The sequence below is a fragment of the Hyla sarda genome, unplaced genomic scaffold (assembly GCF_029499605.1).
Source record: "Hyla sarda isolate aHylSar1 unplaced genomic scaffold, aHylSar1.hap1 scaffold_1083, whole genome shotgun sequence".
NCBI lineage: Eukaryota > Metazoa > Chordata > Amphibia > Anura > Hylidae > Hyla > Hyla sarda.
Window position 1 is genome coordinate 66,131 of NW_026607703.1, and position 19,198 is coordinate 85,328.

Below are 19,198 nucleotides of genomic sequence, written 5' to 3' on the forward strand. Positions count from 1 at the left end.
TTCCCGGCCCCATCACACATTATATTCCCGGACCCATCACACATTATATTCCCGGCCCCATCACACATTATATTCCCAGACCAATCACACATTATATTACCGGCCCCATCACACATTCTATTCCCGGACCCATCACACATTATATTCCCGGCTCCATCACACATTATATTCCCGGACCCATCACACATTATATTCCATCACACATTATATTCCCGGCCCCATCACACATTATATTCCCGGCTCCATCACACATTATATTCCCGGCTCCATCACACATTATATTCCCGGCCCCATCACACATTATATTCCCGGCCCCATCACACATTATATTCCCGGCTCCATCACACATTATATTCCCGGCTCCATCACACATTATATTCCCGGCCCCATCACACATTCTATTCCCGGCTCCATCACACATTATATTCCCGGCTCCATCACACATTATATTCCCGGACCCATCACACATTATATTCCCGGCTCCATCACACATTATATTCCAGGCCCCATCACACATTATATTCCCGGCCCCATCACACATTATATTCCCGGCTCCATCACACATTATATTCCTGGACCCATCACACATTATATTCCCGGCCCCATCACACATTCTATTCCCCGATCCATCACACATTTTATGTTTCTTACCTCCCTGAGTGGCGGGTAACGCTGTCCCTGAGGCCGGGCTCCATCACATCCCGCTCCCTGCAGACACCCCCAGGGGCCGCACTCTCTAGCGCCCTCTCTGCTCCACAGACGATTAGCGGGCGGGCTCGTACCTCATAGTGCGGAGAGACGTCATGACGTCAGGACGCAGCGCACGGTGTTAGTGACGCAGGTTACGTTGGCCGTGAGGCAGGAGACGCCCACACGGTGTAATCTATGGGTGACCGCGGTCCGATCCGACCATTCTCCCGGGTGAGTGTCCCCGCGGGGGAGGGGAGATATCTTCCTGTATTTTCTGGCATCACCACCTGAAAGCGCACTTCTCTCATAAGTCCTCAGACTGGATGGTTCCTCTGGGGCCTGGTCTGCTGATCCGCCCCTCGTGACCCCCAGTCTCCCTGCATCTAATTGGGGAGCCAGTGCTCGGCTGTGTCAAGACCGGTAAGTGATGAGCAGCGTGATTGTGCAGCATGTATTTACATAATAATATTCCTGGACTGCTGATCCCCTGCACCGTAGATCCCGGGCTGATCACCATAGACCCAGAGCTGATCCCCTGCACCATATTCCCCGGAGACAATCACCTGCACCATAGACCCCGGGTACAATCACCTGCACCATAGACCCCGGAGACAATCACCTGCACCATAGACCCCGGGGACAATCACCTGCACCATAGACCCCGGAGACAATCACCTGCACCATAGACCCCGGGCCAATCACCTGCACCATAGACCCCGGGGCCAATCACCTGCACCATAGACCCCGGGAACAATCACCTGCACCATAGACCCCCTGCCAATCACCTGCACCATAGATCCCGGGCTGATCACCATAGACCCAGGGCTGATCCCCTGCACCATAGACCCCGGAGACAATCACCTGCACCATAGACCCCGGGGACAATCACCTGCACCATAGACCCCGGGGACAATCACCTGCACCATAGACCCCGGGGACAATCACCTGCACCATAGACCCCGGGGCCAATCACCTGCACCATAGATCCCGGGCTGATCACCATAGACCCAGGGCTGATCCCCTGCACCATAGACCCCGGAGACAATCACCTGCACCATAGACCCCGGAGACAATCACCTGCACCATAGACCCCGGAGACAATCCCCTGCACCATAGACCCCGGAGACAATCACCTGCACCATAGACCCCGGAGACAATCACCTGTACCATAGATCCCGGGCTGATCACCATAGACCCAGGGCTGATCCCCTGCACCATAGACCCCAGAGACAATCACCTGCACCATAGACCCCGGGGACAATCACCTGCACCATAGACCCCGGGGACAATCACCTGCACCATAGACCCCGGGGCCAATCACCTGTACCATAGATCCCGGGCTGATCACCATAGACCCAGGGCTGATCCCCTGCACCATAGACCCCGGAGACAATCACCTGCACCATAGACCCCGGGGACAATCACCTGCACCATAGACCCCGGGGACAATCACCTGCACCATAGACCCCGGGGACAATCACCTGCACCATAGACCCCGGAGACAATCACCTGCACCATAGACCCCAGAGCCAATCACCTGCACCATAGACCCCAGGGCCAATCACCTGCACCATAGACCCCGGGCCAATCACCTGCACCATAGACCCCAGGGCCAATCACCTGAACCATAGACCCCGGGCCAATCACCTGCACCATAGACCTCGGGCCAATCACCTGCGCCATAGACCCCAGGGACAATCACCTGCACCATAGACCCCGAGGCCAAGCACCTGCGCCATAGACCCCGAGGCTAATCACCTGCACCATAGACCCCGGGGACAATCACCTGCACCATAGACCCCGGGCCAATCACCTGCACCATAGACCCCGGGCCAATCACCTGCACCATAGACCCCAGGGCCAATCACCTGAACCATAGACCCCAGGGCCAAGCACCTGCACCATAGGCCCTGGGCCAATCACCTGCACCATAGACCTCGGGGCCAAGCACCTGCACCATAGACCCCAGGCCAATCACCTGCACCATAGACCCCGGGCCAATCACCTGCACCATAGACCCCTGGGACAATCACCTGCACCATAGACCCCAGGGACAATCACCTGCACCATAGACCCCGGGGACAATTACCTGCACCATAGACCCCGGGGCCAATCACCTGCACCATAGACCCCCGGGGCTGATCTCCTGCACCATACGGGATCATCCCCTCACCTTTAGAGAACGTGCTGATCACCTGCACCATAGGCCCCGAGCTAATTACCTGCACCATAGGCCCCGAGATAATTACCTGCACCATAGGCCCTGGGCCAATCACCTGCACCATTGATCCCTGGCCGATCACCTGCACCATAGACCCCAGGCCAATCACCTGCACCATAGACCCCGGGGCCAATCACCTGCACCATAGACCCTAGGGCCAAGCATCTGCACCATAGGCCCTGGGCCAATCACCTGCACCATAGACCTCGGGGCCAAGCACCTGCACCATAGACCCCAGGCCAATCACCTGCACCATAGACCCCGGGGCCAATCACCTGCACCGTAGACCCTGGGGCCAATCACCTGCACCATAGACCCCGGGGCCAAGCACCTTCACCATAGACCCTGGGGCCAATCACCTGCACCATACACCCCAGGGCCAATCACCTGCACCATAGACCCCGGGCCAATCACCTGCACCATAGACCCCAGGGCCAATCACCTGCACCGTAGACCCTGGGGCCAATCACCTGCACCATAGACCCCGGGGCCAAGCACCTTCACCATAGACCCTGGGGCCAATCACCTGCACCATACACCCCAGGGCCAATCACCTGCACCATAGACCCCGGGCCAATCACCTGCACCATAGACCCCAGGCCAATCACCTGCACCATAGGCCCCATGCCAATCACCTGCACCATAGACCCCAGGCCAATCACCTGCACCATAGACGCCAGGGCCAATCACCTGCACCATAGACCCCGGGCCAATCACCTGAACCATAGACCCCGGGCCAATCACCTGCACCATAGACCTCGGGCCAATCACCTGCGCCATAGACCCCGAGGCTAATCACCTGCACCATAGACCCCAGGCCAATCACCTGCACCATAGACCCCGGGGACAATCACCTGCACCATAGACCCCGGGCCAATCACCTGCACCATAGACCCCGGGCCAATCACCTGCACCATAGACCCCGGGCCAATCACCTGCACCATAGACCCCAGGCCAATCACCTGCACCATAGACCCCAGGCCAATCACCTGCACCATAGACCCCAGGCCAATCACTTGCACCATAGACCCCAGGGCCAATCACCTGAACCATAGACCCCGGGGCCAAGCACCTGCACCATAGGCCCTGGGCCAAGCACCTGCACCATAGACCTCGGGGCCAAGCACCTGCACCATAGACCCCAGGCCAATCACCTGCACCATAGACCCCGGGGACAATCACCTGTACCATAGACCCCAGGGACAATCACCTGCACCATAGACCCCGGGGACAATTACCTGCACCATAGACCCCGGGGCCAATCACCTGCACCATAGACCCCCGGGGCTGATCCCCTGCACCATACGGGATCATCCCCTCACCTTTAGAGAACGTGCTGATCACCTGCACCATAGGCCCCGAGCTAATTACCGGCACCATAGGCCCCGAGATAATTACCTGCACCATAGATCCCGGGCCAATCACCTGCACCATAGACCCCAGGCCGATCACCTGCACCATAGACCCCAGGCCAATCACCTGCACCATAGACCCCAGGGCCAATCACCTGCACCATAGACCCCAGGGCCAAGCACCTGCACCATAGACCCCAGGGCCAAGCACCTGCACCATAGACCCCGGGGCCAATCACCTGCACCATAGACCCCGGGGACAATCACCTGCACCATAGACCCCGGGGACAATCACCTGCACCATAGACCCCGGGCTGATCCCCTGCACCATAGACCCCAGGGCCAATCACCTGCACCATAGACCCCAGGGCCAATCACCTGCACCATAGACCCCGGGCCAATCACCTGCACCATAGACCCCAGGGCCAATCACCTGCACCATAGACCCCAGGGCCAATCACCTGCACCATAGACCCCAGGGCCAATCACCTGCACCATAGACCCAAGGGCCAATCACCTGCACCATAGACCCCAGGGCCAATCACCTGCACCACAGACCCCGGGCCAATCACCTGCACCATAGACCCCAGGGCCAAGCACCTGCACCATAGACCCCGGGCCAATCACCTGCACCGTAGACCCCGAGGCTAATCACCTGCACCATAGACCCCAGGCCAATCACCTGCACCATAGACCCCGGGGACAATCACCTGCACCATAGACCCCGGGCCAATCACCTGCACCATAGACCCCGGGCCAATAACCTGCACCATAGACCCCGGGCCAATCACCTGCACCATAGACCCCAGGCCAATCACCTGCACCATAGACCCCAGGCCAATCACTTGCACCATAGACCCCAGGGCCAATCACCTGAACCATAGACCCCGGGACCAAGCACCTGCACCATAGGCCCTGGGCCAAGCACCTGCGCCATAGACCTCGGGGCCAAGCACCTGCACCATAGACCCCAGGCCAATCACCTACACCATAGACCCCAGGCCAATCACCTGCACCATAGACCCCGGGGACAATCACCTGCACCATAGACCCCAGGGACAATCACCTGCACCATAGACCCCGGGGACAATTACCTGCACCATAGACCCCGGGGCCAATCACCTGCACCATAGACCCCCGGGGCTGATCCCCTGCACCATACGGGATCATCCCCTCACCTTTAGAGAACGTGCTGATCACCTGCACCATAGGCCCCGAGCTAATTACCGTCACCATAGGCCCCGAGATAATTACCTGCACCATAGATCCCGGGCCAATCACCTGCACCATAGACCCCAGGCCGATCACCTGCACCATAGACCCCAGGCCAATCACCTGCACCATAGACCCCGGGGCCAATCACCTGCACCATAGACCCTGGGGCCAAGCATCTGCACCATAGGCCCTGGGCCAATCACCTGCACCATAGACCTCGGGGCCAAGCACCTGCACCATAGACCCCAGGCCAATCACCTGCACCATAGACCCCGGGGCCAATCACCTGCACCGTAGACCCTGGGGCCAATCACCTGCACCATAGACCCCGGGGCCAAGCACCTTCACCATAGGCCCTGGGCCAATCACCTGCACCATAGACCTCGGGGCCAAGCACCTGCACCATAGACCCCAGGCCAATCACCTGCACCAAAGACCCCGGGCCAATCACCTGCACCATAGACCCCGGGGACAATCACCTGCACCATAGACCCTGGGGACAATTACCTGCACCATAGACCCCGGGGCCAATCACCTGCACCATAGACCCCCGGGGCTGATCCCCTGCACCATAGGGGATCATCCCCTCACCTTTAGAGAACGTGCTGATCACCTGCACCATAGGCCCCGAGCTAATTACCTGCACCATAGGCCCCGAGATAATTACCTGCACCATAGGCCCTGGGCCAATCACCTGCACCATTGATCCCTGGCCGATCACCTGCACCATAGACCCCAGGCCAATCACCTGCACCATAGACCCCAGGCCAATCACCTGCACCATAGACCCTGGGCCAATCACTGCACCATAGACCCTGGGCCAATCACCTGCACCATAGAACCCGGGGCCAATCACCTTCACCATAGACCCCGAGGCCAATCACCTGCACCATAGACCCTGGGGCCAATCACCTGCACCATAGACCCCGGGCCAATCACCTGCACCATAGACCCCGAGGCCAATCACCTGCACCATAGACCCCGGGCCAATCACCTGCACCATAGACCCCAAGGCCAATCACCTGCACCATAGACCCCGGGCCAATCACCTGCACCATAGACCCTGGGCCAATCACCTGCACCATAGACCCCAGGCCAATCACCTGCACCATAGACCCCAGGCCAATCACCTGCACCATAGACCCCGGGCCAATCACCTGCACCATAGACCCTGGACCGGTAACCTGCACCATAGATCCTGGGCTGATCACCTGCACCATAGACCCCGGACCGGTGACCTGCACCATAGATCCTGGAATCATCACCTGCACCATAGACCCCGAACCGGTGACCTGCACTATAGACCCCGAACCGGTGACCTGCACTATACATCCTTGGGCTGATCACCTGCACCATAGATCCCGGGATAATCACCTGCACCATAGACCGTGGGCTGATCATCTGCACCATAGACCCCGGGGCCAAGCACCTGCACCATAGACCCCGGGGCCAATCACCTGCACCATAGACCCCGGACCGTTGACCTGCACCATAGATCCCGGGATAATCACCTGCACCATAGATCCCGGACTGATCACCTGCACCATAGATCCCGGACTGATCACCTGCACCATAGATCCCGGGCTAATCACCTGCACCATAGATCCCGGGATAATCACCTGCACCATAGATCCCGGGATAATCACCTGCACCATAGATCCCGGACTGATCACCTGCACCATAGATCCCGGGATAATCACCTGCACCATAGATCCCGGGATAATCACCTGCACCATAGATCCCGGGATAATCACCTGCACCATAGATCCCGGACTGATCACCTGCACCATAGATCCCGGGCTGATCACCTGCACCATAGGCCCATGGTTGATAGGTTTGCTATGGGGATTTCCACCTGTTCTGGAAAGTTCCTGACATGGACAGAGGTGTCAGTAGAGAGCACTGTGGTCAGACAGAAAATACATTTTTAGACATAAAAATATACAGCACTATAATGTTGTGTTACAAAATTGAACCCACATTTTAAAAGTACTTAGTGCTGAGGGTCTATTAAAAAGTAATACAGTATAGCTCCATCAATAACATAGAACACAAAAGGAGAACAACTAGAGCCACTGCTACTGAAAAAAATGTATTCTTTATTAATTAACCACTAAAAAGTCACCTTCATGTGACTAATAGAACATAGTACAATAATAAGAGAATAAATAAAATACAAAGCAATGAGTATATTCAGAATATTGAACCCAAAAGCATTGGTGGGACAGGTGAAAAGATCAAGACTTGTGTTACGCCGAGCGCTCCGGGTCCCCGCTCCTCTCCGGAGCGCTCGCAGCATTCTCTCATTCGCAGCGCCCCGGTCAGACCTGCTGGCCGGGTGCGCTGCAATATCACTCCCAGCCGGGATGCGATTCGCGATGCGGGAGGCGCCCGCTCGCGATGCGCATCCCGGCTCCCGTACCTGACCCGTTCCCTGTCTGTGTTGTCCCGGCGCGCGCGGCCCCGCTCCTTAGGGCGTGCGCACGCCGGGTCTCTGCAATTTAAAGGGTCACTGCGCCACTAATTGGTGCAGCAGGCCTAATCAGTGTTATCACCTGTGCACTCCCTACTTATACCTCACTTCCCCTGCACTCCCTCGCCGGATCTTGTTGCCATTGTGCCAGTGAAAGCGTTCCCTTGTGTGTTCCTAGCCTGTGTTCCAGACCTCCTGCCGTTGCCCCTGACTACGATCCTTGCTGCCTGCCCTGACCTTCTGCTACGTCCGACCTTGCTCTTGTCTACTCCCTTGTACCACGCTTATCTTCAGCAGTCAGAGAGGTTGAGCCATTGCTGGTGGATACGACCTGGTTGCTACCGCCGCTGCAAGACCATCCCGCTTTGCGGCGGGCTCTGGTGAATACCAGTAGCAACTTAGAACCGGTCCACCAACACGGTCCACGCCAATCCCTCTCTGGCACAGAGGATCCACCTCCAGCCAGCTGAATCGTGACAGTAGATCCGGCCATGGATCCCGCTGAGGTCCCGCTGCCAGTTGTCGCCGACCTCACCACAGTTGTCGCCCAGCAGTCGCAACAGATAGCGCAACAAGGCCACCAGCTGTCTCAACTGACCGTGATGCTACAGCAGCTATTACCACAGCTCCAGCAATCTTCTCCTCCGCCAGCTCCTGCACCTCCTCCGCAGTGAGTGGCCGCTTCCAGCCTTCGATTATCCTTGCCGGATAAATTTGATGGGGACTCTAAGTTTTGCCGTGGTTTTCTTTCGCAATGTTCCCTGCACTTGGAGATGATGTCGGACCAGTTTCCTACTGAAAGGTCTAAGGTGGCTTTCGTAGTCAGCCTCCTTTCTGGGAAAGCTCTGTCATGGGCCACACCGCTCTGGGACCGCAATGACCCTGTCACTGCCTCTGTACACTCCTTCTTCACGGAGATTCGAAGTGTCTTTGAGGAACCTGCCCGAGCCTCTTCTGCCGAGACTGCCCTGCTGAACCTGGTCCAGGGTAATTCTTCTGTTGGCGAGTACGCCATCCAATTCCGTACTCTTGCCTCCGAATTATCCTGGAATAATGAGGCTCTCTGCGCGACCTTTAAAAAAGGCCTATCCAGTAACATTAAAGATGTGCTGGCCGCACGAGAAATTCCTGCTAACCTGCATGAACTTATTCATCTTGCCACCCGCATTGACATGCGTTTTTCCGAAAGGCGTCAGGAGCTCCGCCAGGATATGGACTTTGTTCGCACGAGGCGGTTTCTCTACCCGGCTCCTCTCTCCTCTTGTCCTCTGCAATCCGTTCCTGTGCCTGCCGCCGTGGAGGCTATGCAAGTTGACCGGTCTCGCTTGACACCTCAAGAGAGGACACGACGCCGCATGGAGAATCTTTGCCTGTACTGTGCCGGTACCGAACATTTCTTGAAGGATTGTCCTATCCGTCCTCCCCGCCAGGAAAGACGTACGCTGACTCCGCACAAAGGTGAGACAGCTCTTGATGTGAACTCTGCTTCTCCACGCCTTACTGTGCCTGTACGGATATCTTCTTCTACCTTCTCCTTCTCTGCTATGGCCTTCTTGGATTCCGGATCTGCAGGAAATTTTATTTTAGCCTCTCTCATCAACAGGTTCAACATCCCGGTGACCACTCTCGCCAGACCCCTCTACATCAATTCTGTTAACAATGAAAGATTGGACTGTACCGTGCGTTACCGCACGGAACCTCTCCTAATGTGCATCGGACCCCATCACGAAAAAATTGAATTTTTGGTCCTCTCTAACTGCACTTCAGAAATTCTTCTTGGATTACCGTGGCTTCAACGCCATTCCCCAACCCTTGATTGGACCACAGGGGAAATCAAGAACTGGGGTACTTCTTGTCTCAAGGACTGTCTTAAACCGGTTCCCAGTACTCACAGTCGTGACCCTGTGGTTCCCCCGGTATCTGGTCTCCCTAAGGCCTATCTGGACTATGCTGATGTTTTTTGCAAAAAATAAGCAGAGACTTTGCCTCCTCACAGGCCTTATGACTGTCCTATTGACCTCCTCCCGGGTACTACTCCACCCCGGGGCAGAATCTATCCTCTGTCTGCTCCAGAAACCCAAGCCATGTCGGAGTACATCCAGGAGAATTTAAAAAAGGGGTTTATCCGCAAGTCCTCCTCTCCTGCCGGAGCTGGATTTTTTTTTGTCTCCAAAAAAGATGGCTCCCTACGCCCTTGCATTGATTACCGCGGACTTAATAAAATCACGGTAAAAAAACGCTACCCCTTACCTCTTATCTCGGAACTCTTTGATCGCCTACAAGGCGCCCACATCTTTACCAAGCTGGACTTAAGAGGTGCTTATAATCTCATCCGCATCAGGGAGGGGGACGAATGGAAGACTGCATTTAACACCAGAGATGGACACTTTGAGTATCTGGTCATGCCCTTTGGCCTGTGCAACGCCCCTGCCGTCTTCCAAGACTTTGTTAATGAAATTTTTCGTGATCTCCTATATACCTGTGTTGTGGTTTACCTGGACGATATTCTGATTTTTTCTGCCAACTTAGAAGAACACCGCCAGCATGTCCGCGTGGTTCTTCAGAGACTTAGGGACAATCAACTTTATGCCAAAATGGAAAAATGTCTCTTTGAATGTCAGTCTCTTCCTTTTCTAGGATACTTGGTCTCTGGCCAGGGACTACAAATGGACCCAGATAAACTATCTGCCTTGTTAGATTGGCCACGCCCCTCCGGACTCCGTGCTATCCAACGTTTTTTGGGGTTCGCCAATTATTACAGACAATTCATTCCACACTTCTCCACTATTGTGGCCCCTATCGTGGCTCTAACCAAGAAAAATGCCAATCCTAAGTCCTGGTCTCCCCAAGCGGAAGACGCATTTAAACATCTCAAGTCTGCCTTTTCTTCTGCTCCCGTGCTCTCCAGCCCTGACCCATCTAAACCCTTCCTATTGGAGGTAGATGCCTCCTCAGTGGGAGCTGGAGCAGTTCTTCTACAAAAAAATTCTTCCGGGCATGCTGTTACTTGTGGTTTTTTTTCTAGGACCTTCTCTCCGGCGGAGAAAAACTACTCCATTGGTGATCGAGAACTACTGGCCATTAAATTGGCACTTGAGGAATGGAGGCACCTGCTGGAGGGATCCAAATATCCAGTTATTATTTACACTGATCACAAGAATCTCTCCTATCTCCAGTCTGCCCAACGACTGAACCCTCGCCAGGCTAGGTGGTCGCTGTTCTTTGCCCGTTTTAACTTTGAAATCCATTTTCGCCCTGCTGACAAGAACATTAGGGCCGATGCTCTCTCTCGTTCTTCTGATGCCTCTGAAGTAGAGGCCTCTCCGCAACACATCATTCCTCCGGACTGTCTGATCTCCACTTCTCCAGCTTCCATCAGGCAAACTCCTCCAGGGAAGACCTTCGTCTCTCCACGCCAGCGTCTCGGGATTCTCAAGTGGGGACACTCCTCCCACCCCGCTGGCCATGCGGGCATCAAAAAATCCTTTCAACCCATCTCTCGATTTTATTGGTGGCCGACTCTGGAGACTGATGTTGTTGATTTCGTGCGGGCCTGTACTGTCTGTGCCCGGGATAAGACTCCTCGCCAGAAGCCCGCTGGTCTCCTTCATCCTCTGCCTGTTCCTGAACAGCCTTGGTCACAGATTGGTATGGACTTTATTACGGACTTGCCCTCATCCCGTGGCAACACAGTTGTTTGGGTGGTCGTTGATCGATTTTCCAAGATGGCACATTTTATTCCTCTTCCTGGTCTTCCTTCAGCGCCTCAGTTGGCAAAGCAATTTTTTATACACATTTTTCGCCTTCACGGGTTGCCCACGCATATCGTCTCGGATAGAGGCGTCCAATTCGTGTCTAAATTCTGGAGGGCCCTCTGTAAACAGCTCAAGATCAAATTAAACTTCTCTTCTTCTTATCATCCCCAATCCAATGGGCAAGTAGAAAGAATTAATCAGGTCCTGGGTGACTATTTACGGCATTTTGTTTCCTCCTGCCAGGATGACTGGGCAGATCTGCTACCATGGGCCGAATTCTCATACAACTTCAGAGTCTCCGAATCTTCTGCTAAATCCCCATTTTTCGTGGTGTACGGCCGTCACCCTCTTCCTCCCCTCCCTACTCCCTTACCCTCTCATTTGCCCGCTGTGGATGAAGTGACTCGAGATCTTTCCACCATATGGAAAGAAACCCAAGATTCTCTTTTACAGGCTTCATCCCAGATGAAAAAATTTGCTGATAAAAAAAGAAGAACTCCCCCCATTTTTGCTCCTGGAGACAAGGTATGGCTCTCCGCTAAGTATGTCCGCTTTCGTGTCCCCAGTTACAAACTGGGACCACGCTATCTTGGTCCTTTCAAAATCTTGTGCCAGATTAACCCTGTCTCTTACAAACTCCTTCTTCCTCCTTCTCTCCGTATTCCCAATGCCTTCCATGTCTCTCTCCTTAAACCACTCATCCTTAACCGCTTCTCTCCCAAAGTTGTTTCTCCCACTCCTGTTTCCGGTTCGTCTGACGTCTTCTCTGTGAAGGAGATTCTAGCCTCCAAGATAGTCAGAGGTAAAAAAAAAAATTTGGGTGGATTGGGAGAACTGTGGCCCAGAGGAGAGATCTTGGGAACCTGAGGACAACATCCTAGACAAAAGTCTTATCCTCAGGTTCTCAGGCTCCAAGAAGAGGGGGAGACCCAAGGGGGGGGTACTGTTACGCCGAGCGCTCCGGGTCCCCGCTCCTCCCCGGAGCGCTCGCAGCATTCTCTCATTCGCAGCGCCTCGGTCAGACCTGCTGACCGGGTGCGCTGCAATATCACTCCCAGCCGGGATGCGATTCGCGACGCGGGAGGCACCCGCTCGCGATGCGCATCCCGGCTCCCGTACCTGACCCGTTCCCCGTCTGTGTTGTCCCGGCGCGCGCGGCCCCGCTCCTTAGGGCGCGCGCGCGCCGGGTCTCTGCAATTTAAAGGGCCACTGCGCCACTGATTGGCGCAGCAGGCCTAATCAGTGTTATCACCTGTGCACTCCCTACTTATACCTCACTTCCCCTGCACTCCCTCGCCGGATCTTGTTGCCATTGTGCCAGTGAAAGCGTTCCCTTGTGTGTTCCTAGCCTGTGTTCCAGACCTCCTGCCGTTGCCCCTGACTACGATCCTTGCTGCCTGCCCTGACCTTCTGCTACGTCCGACCTTGCTCTTGTCTACTCCCTTGTACCGCGCCTATCTTCAGCAGTCAGAGAGGTTGAGCCGTTGCTGGTGGATACGACCTGGTTGCTACCGCCGCTGCAAGACCATCCCGCTTTGCGGCGGACTCTGGTGAATACCAGTAGCAACTTAGAACCGGTCCACCGACACGGTCCACGCCAATCCCTCTCTGGCACAGAGGATCCACCTCCAGCCAGCCGAATCGTGACAACTTGTAGTCAAAAAATGATATTACATAACTAATGAGGTGGAACAGTAATTACAGGCTCCTAATGAGAGAGTAGTGGCAATAGGGGGAGTCAAAGACAATCCCACTATTGAGTATACAGCTCTGTAATGCAAGGAAATGCTCATAGTAAAACACCTCACTTACCCATAGTAAACACCCGTCTCCACCGCCCCTTTTTCCTCCTTACCTTTAAAAATCATAACCCTTTCAAATGACTCCTTCTCTTTATTCTGTAGGTCCATACGATTAAAATGATCCCCTACTTATATAGGTTTGATTTTGTCGGACTTCTGGAAAAAATCATAAGTACATGCAGGAAAATTTATATGTTTAAAATTGTCATATTCTGACCCCTATAACTTTTTTATTTTTCCACGTACAGAGTGGTATGAGGGCTCCTTTTTTGTGCCGTGATCTGAAGTTTTTAGCGGTACCATTTTTGTATTGATCGGACTTTTTGATCACTTTTTATTCATTTTTTCATTATATAAAAAGTGACCAAATATGTGCTATTTTGGATTTTGGAATTTTTTTTGCGCGCACGCCATTGATCGTGCAGTTTAATTAACTATATATTTTTATAATTCGGACATATCCGCAAGCAGTGATACCACATATGTTTATTTTTACTTACACTGTTTTGGTTTTTTTATGGGAAAAGGGGGGTGATTAATAAATTATCTTTATTCACTTTTTTTCACTTTTTTTTTTGCAGTGTTATAGCCCCCTCTAGTGGTTATAAAACGGCATGCCCTGATCTCTTACATTGATCACTGGTTTCTCATAGGAAACCATTGATCAGTGATTCTGCCGCTTGACTGCTCATGCCTGGATCTCAGGCACTTAGCAGTCATTCTGCGATCGGACACCAGGAGGCAAGATAGGGGACCCTCCTCGTGTCTTACAGCTGTTCGGCATGCCAAGATTTCGCCGGGGCCATCTCGAACAGCCCCCTGAGCTAACCGTCAACGTTTTACTTTCACTTTAGACGCGGCGTTCAACTTTGAACGCCGCGTCTAAAGGGTTAATAGCCATGTGTCCCGGCCGTTGTTAGAGACACGCTGTGGCCCTGCGTTATAGAACGTGAGCGGACTCAGGACGTACAGGTACGCCCTGAGTCCTTAAGGGGTTAAGTAAACAGCATACCAGAGAATGTTAGCCAATTGGAAAGGAATCAATATGTTCATGTTCTGCAGAAATGACAGAACGATAGAGGTTTATAGTTCTATAAGCTTTTCCTGAATCAAAGGAGGCTGAGAGAAAATGTAGGATATGAGGGATAGGTGCTCGAACGGGATCCAGAGATCATTCAGAGCACCAATGTGCCCAAAGTCTCCAGGCCAATCTGTAATCCTTATGGGTGCCGGGAGCCCAGGCTTCGGAGAGAATTTCTCTAGCGGATTGTGAAAGTTCACTAGGTGAGAGTGACCTGTGACCTGTGATCATCCATGCGATGAGTAAGAGGGAGCTCGATTGGCATTAAGGATGAGGGTTCCCTGAGGGGTCCTGAAGGAGAAGAGGGAACACAAGTAAGATCCTTGGGATGTCCATTGATAAACTGAGTACTTGGGGAAACCAAGTCTGGGACGGCCACCAAGGAGTTATCAGTACCATAGTTGACCGTTGAGTTATTGTCTGAGAAAGAACTCTTGGAACCATTGCAAATGGAGTATAGGATTTATTTATTTATTTATTTATTTATTTTTTATGTGGAAACTGTAAATAATATATATATACATATATATATATATATATATATATCAGGGGTGTGGAAATTTTATAAAAAAAACTACTTGTCCACGGGACTAAAATGGAGCAAAATCTACTTGTCCCTCATGACGATCCACTTGTCCGGGCCAATTTTCGCTTTTACGCTCTAATTTTTTCCTCCTCGCCCTATAATAGCCATAACTACCTACTATAATGATACTTTTTAATTTTTCAATAACATATTCTCTGAACCAAAAAAAAAAAATAATATATATATATATATATATATATATATATATATTAAGGAAAGTGAAATTGAAATAGTAAAAGATAATTTTGCAGATTTGGTGGTTTTTCTTTTCTGCGCCATTTTCCTTGTGGTTGAGGTAACATGTTAGTTTTATACTTTAGGCGCCTGATTACAGCGATACCAGATTTGTATCGTTTACGTAATGTTTTACTAATTCTGAACGTTTTCTAATTTTTTTAATTGCCATTTTTTAACCCCTGTAGCTTTTTTTTTTGCATACCAGGCTGTATGAGGGCTCATTTTTTGCGCAATAATCAGTTTTTTGTATCGGTACCATTTTGGTATTGATCTGACTTTTTAATCGCTTTTTAACTTTTTTTTCTGGGATATTATAAAAATTGCAAATCTGTGGTTTGGTATTTTTTTACATTTACCGTACGGGATACATAATGTTATATTTAAATAGGTCGTACAATTACGCACGAAGCGATACCAAATATGCTTAATTCTTATTATGTCTGCATGTTTTTATATAGGGAAAGGGGGTGATTTGAACTTTTAACATGGAAGGGGTTAATGCAGCGGTGTTCAAACTGTGGCCCTCCAGATGTTGCAAAACTACAACTCCCAGCATGCCCGGACAGCCAACGGCTGTCCTGGCATGCTGGGAATTGTAGTTTTGTAACATCTGGAGGGGCACAGTTTGAAGACCACTATGTTAATGTGTCTTTCAAACTTTTATTAAAACTTTTTTATTTTTTTTTTATTTTTTTTACACTTAATTATTTTTTTTGACACTTTATTACACTTATAGGAGGAATCATTAGATTCCTCAGACAGATGAATAGATTCTATTGAACTCCATTACTCTGTGAGCTCTGTGATCCATTGATAGAGCCTGGTCCAGCCAGGATCTATCAATGACAGAGCGGGACAGGAGGAAGCAGAGGTAAGCCCTCCGGCTACCTCCATAGTGGATCGCCCCCCTGCGATCGCGTTGCGGGGGGGTGATCCACCCCACTAGCCCACCAGGGAGCATTCACATCTCCCTTTAGATGCTGCTGTCAGCTTTGACAGCGGCGATCTAAAGGGTTAATAGCCAACCGCGGCGATCGCCGCATGCTGGCTATTAGCGGCGGCCCCCGGCTACTGAGAACAGCCGGGGGCTGCAGAGTATGGAGCGGGCAGGAATCCCGAGCCCACTCCATACACCCAGAGCGCCGCATGCATCTCCCCGTGCAGACGCACCTCCTCCCCTCAGCTCTCCGAAGCTACAGCTGGGGGGAGTGAAGGCAGAGGACGCAGGTCTGCACGGGAAGCAAGAAGCCACGCCCCCTCATCTCCCCCCGCACGTCTGCAGAGCAAGAAGCCACGCCCCCTCATCTCCCCCCGCACGTCTGCAGAGCAAGAAGCCACGCCCCCTCATCTCCCCCCGCACGTCTGCAGAGCAAGAAGCCACGCCCCCTCATCTCCCCCCGCACGTCTGCAGATCAGGGGAGAGAAGACCAATACACAGCTTCTCATCTCCCCTGCTCTGCTTCAATGGACACAGTTTTTTACAGCCGGGGGCTGCAGAGTATGGAGCGGGCAGGAGTCAGGAGCCGCTCCATACAGACTGCAGATCGCCGCCGCACTTGTCAGGTCCGGCCCTGCTTGCCCGAAGCCGGGCTAAGGGCCGGACAAATTCACCTGTCCGGCGCCCAAAACTGCTAGTCCCGGGCGTCGGGCGATAGGAATTCCACATCCCTGTATATATAGCAAATGGAAACACAGCAGCACTTCCAGGTGGTGATTAATTAGTGGCTTTATTAATCACAGAGGGAATGTGCGACCTTTCGGACACCTCTCGTGGCCTTCATCAAGCTTGATGAAGGCCACGAGAGGTGGCCGAAACGTCGCATATTCACTCTGTGATTAATAAAGCCACTAATTAATCACCACCTGGAAGTGCTGCTGTGTTTCCATTTGCTGTATACCTTTGGAATCCGTGGCCAGGATTCAACCACCGCTTTGCACTCCATCACCAATACTTGAGTGCTGCTCCACCTGCTGGAATGTATATATATATATATATACCCAAATGGCGGAGGACAGCACAACCACTGTAAGTCTCCAAGTAGTAATCCGGGTGCAATAGGAAGAAACCGCAGTCCCAGTCGCAGACCGCATCCATAAATTCCAACAATAAATCCAACAGCACTCACGGGTTCAGGTGAAAAAACACAACGTAGTTTATTTAAACCATGTTCAGATGCAACGTTTCAGTGATATCCACCACCTTTTTCAAGCATGGATATCATGGATATCACTGAAACGTTGCATCTGAACATGGTTTAAATAAACTACGTTGTGTTTTTTCACCTGAACCCGTGAGTGCTGTTGGATTTATTGTTGGAATTTATATATATATATATATATATATATATATATATATATATTATATGTACAATACAATGAATTATACTGAGTACTGTGAGAGAAAACAATATGCAATACGTATCTCTTGAGTGAGCAGCGAAGAACGGGGGAGAGACTACACCTAACAGACCATTTATCACCTGTCCTCTAACATGATTGGCTATTTGCAATTACCTGTAATGTTTGGTTTCACCTTAAAGTTTTCTTCTCTGTAATCTTTCATTAACTTCTTCACTGCTGTGTGAGTCAGTAAAGAAAGATATTGCACATATTGTGAGCCTCCTGTTGGACATAAAAATCAATCTTCCTCTTTCTTTACTGCTAGCAGCAAAGTTAAAGGGGTACTACCGTGGCAAAAAATTTTTTTTTTCTTTTAAATCAACTGGTGCCAGAAAGTTAAACAGATTTGTAAATCACTTCTATTAAAAACTCTTAAAGAGTAGCTCCCACCATCTCACATTTATTTTACTCTGTCCCTACCTATAGGTAATCTATCCCTAACCCCCTCCCTGCCTTTAAAAAAATGTTTTGCCACTCACATACATCTGCACGTCTCTACCGGAAGCCGGCTTTCCCAGCAGGCGTCACGTCACTGACGCCTGCTAGGCAAAGACTTCCGCCCTCACTTCATCTATGCTGCGCTCGCGTCGGGAGCGCGCATAGATGATCTGCCAATCGCATGGCAGGCTGCTCCGGGGTCTCCTCCTCCCTGTTTATCTGTACATGTGATACCCGGGGAGGAGGAGTATGGGAGTAGCCTGCATAGCGACAGTAGTGGAGCATCAGCGCGGCACTGATAACTAGTGTGCGCGCGCCGTCTCCACTACAGTGTACATGTCGGGGGCGGGGATGAATGGGCTGCGCGCGACTATAACCAGCCAATGCGCGCAGCCCCGGCATTTAATGCGCTCGCTCCCGCCTGTCTGATTGACAGGCAGGGAGCGAGCGCAGCCGAAAAGAAAAAGGACTGATTTTGCCCAGCCAAAAACAGTCCTTTTTCTGGCGTGACGTCACGCCTGGCTGCAGACGGCCACTAGGAGGGTGACCCCTAGTGGCCAGTTTTTAAACGTAAATATCACCACGAAAAATAAAAAATTCATAATGGAAGTATATTAGAGATATGTTGTAGTACATAAGTACTACAACATATCAAAAAATAAAGTTGATGACAGTGCCCATTTAATCCTTCCAGTACTTTCTAGGGGCTGTATACTAAAGAGAAATCCAAAAAGAAATGCATTTCCTGTGATGTCCTGACCACAGTGCTCTCTGCTGACCTCTGCTGTCCATTTTAGGAACTGGAGAAAATCCCCATAGCAAACATATGCTTCTCTGGACAGTTCCTAAAATGAACAGCAGAGGACAGCAGAGAACACTGGGGTCAGGACATGAAATGCATTTTTTTTTGGATTTCTCTTTAGTATACAGCCCCTAAAAAGTACTGGA

At 51.8% G+C, this 19,198-nt stretch overlaps 1 long non-coding RNA gene across 1 annotated transcript in view; it reads left to right on the top strand.

Moving 5' to 3' along the window:
* Positions 1-857: 857 nt before the first annotated feature.
* Positions 858-19,198, top strand: part of LOC130300476 (uncharacterized) — a 44,531-nt gene continuing 26,190 nt past the window's right edge. The window contains exon 1 of the long non-coding RNA XR_008851329.1: positions 858-1,110. This is a non-coding gene — a long non-coding RNA (uncharacterized LOC130300476). The remainder of the gene's footprint in view (positions 1,111-19,198) is intronic.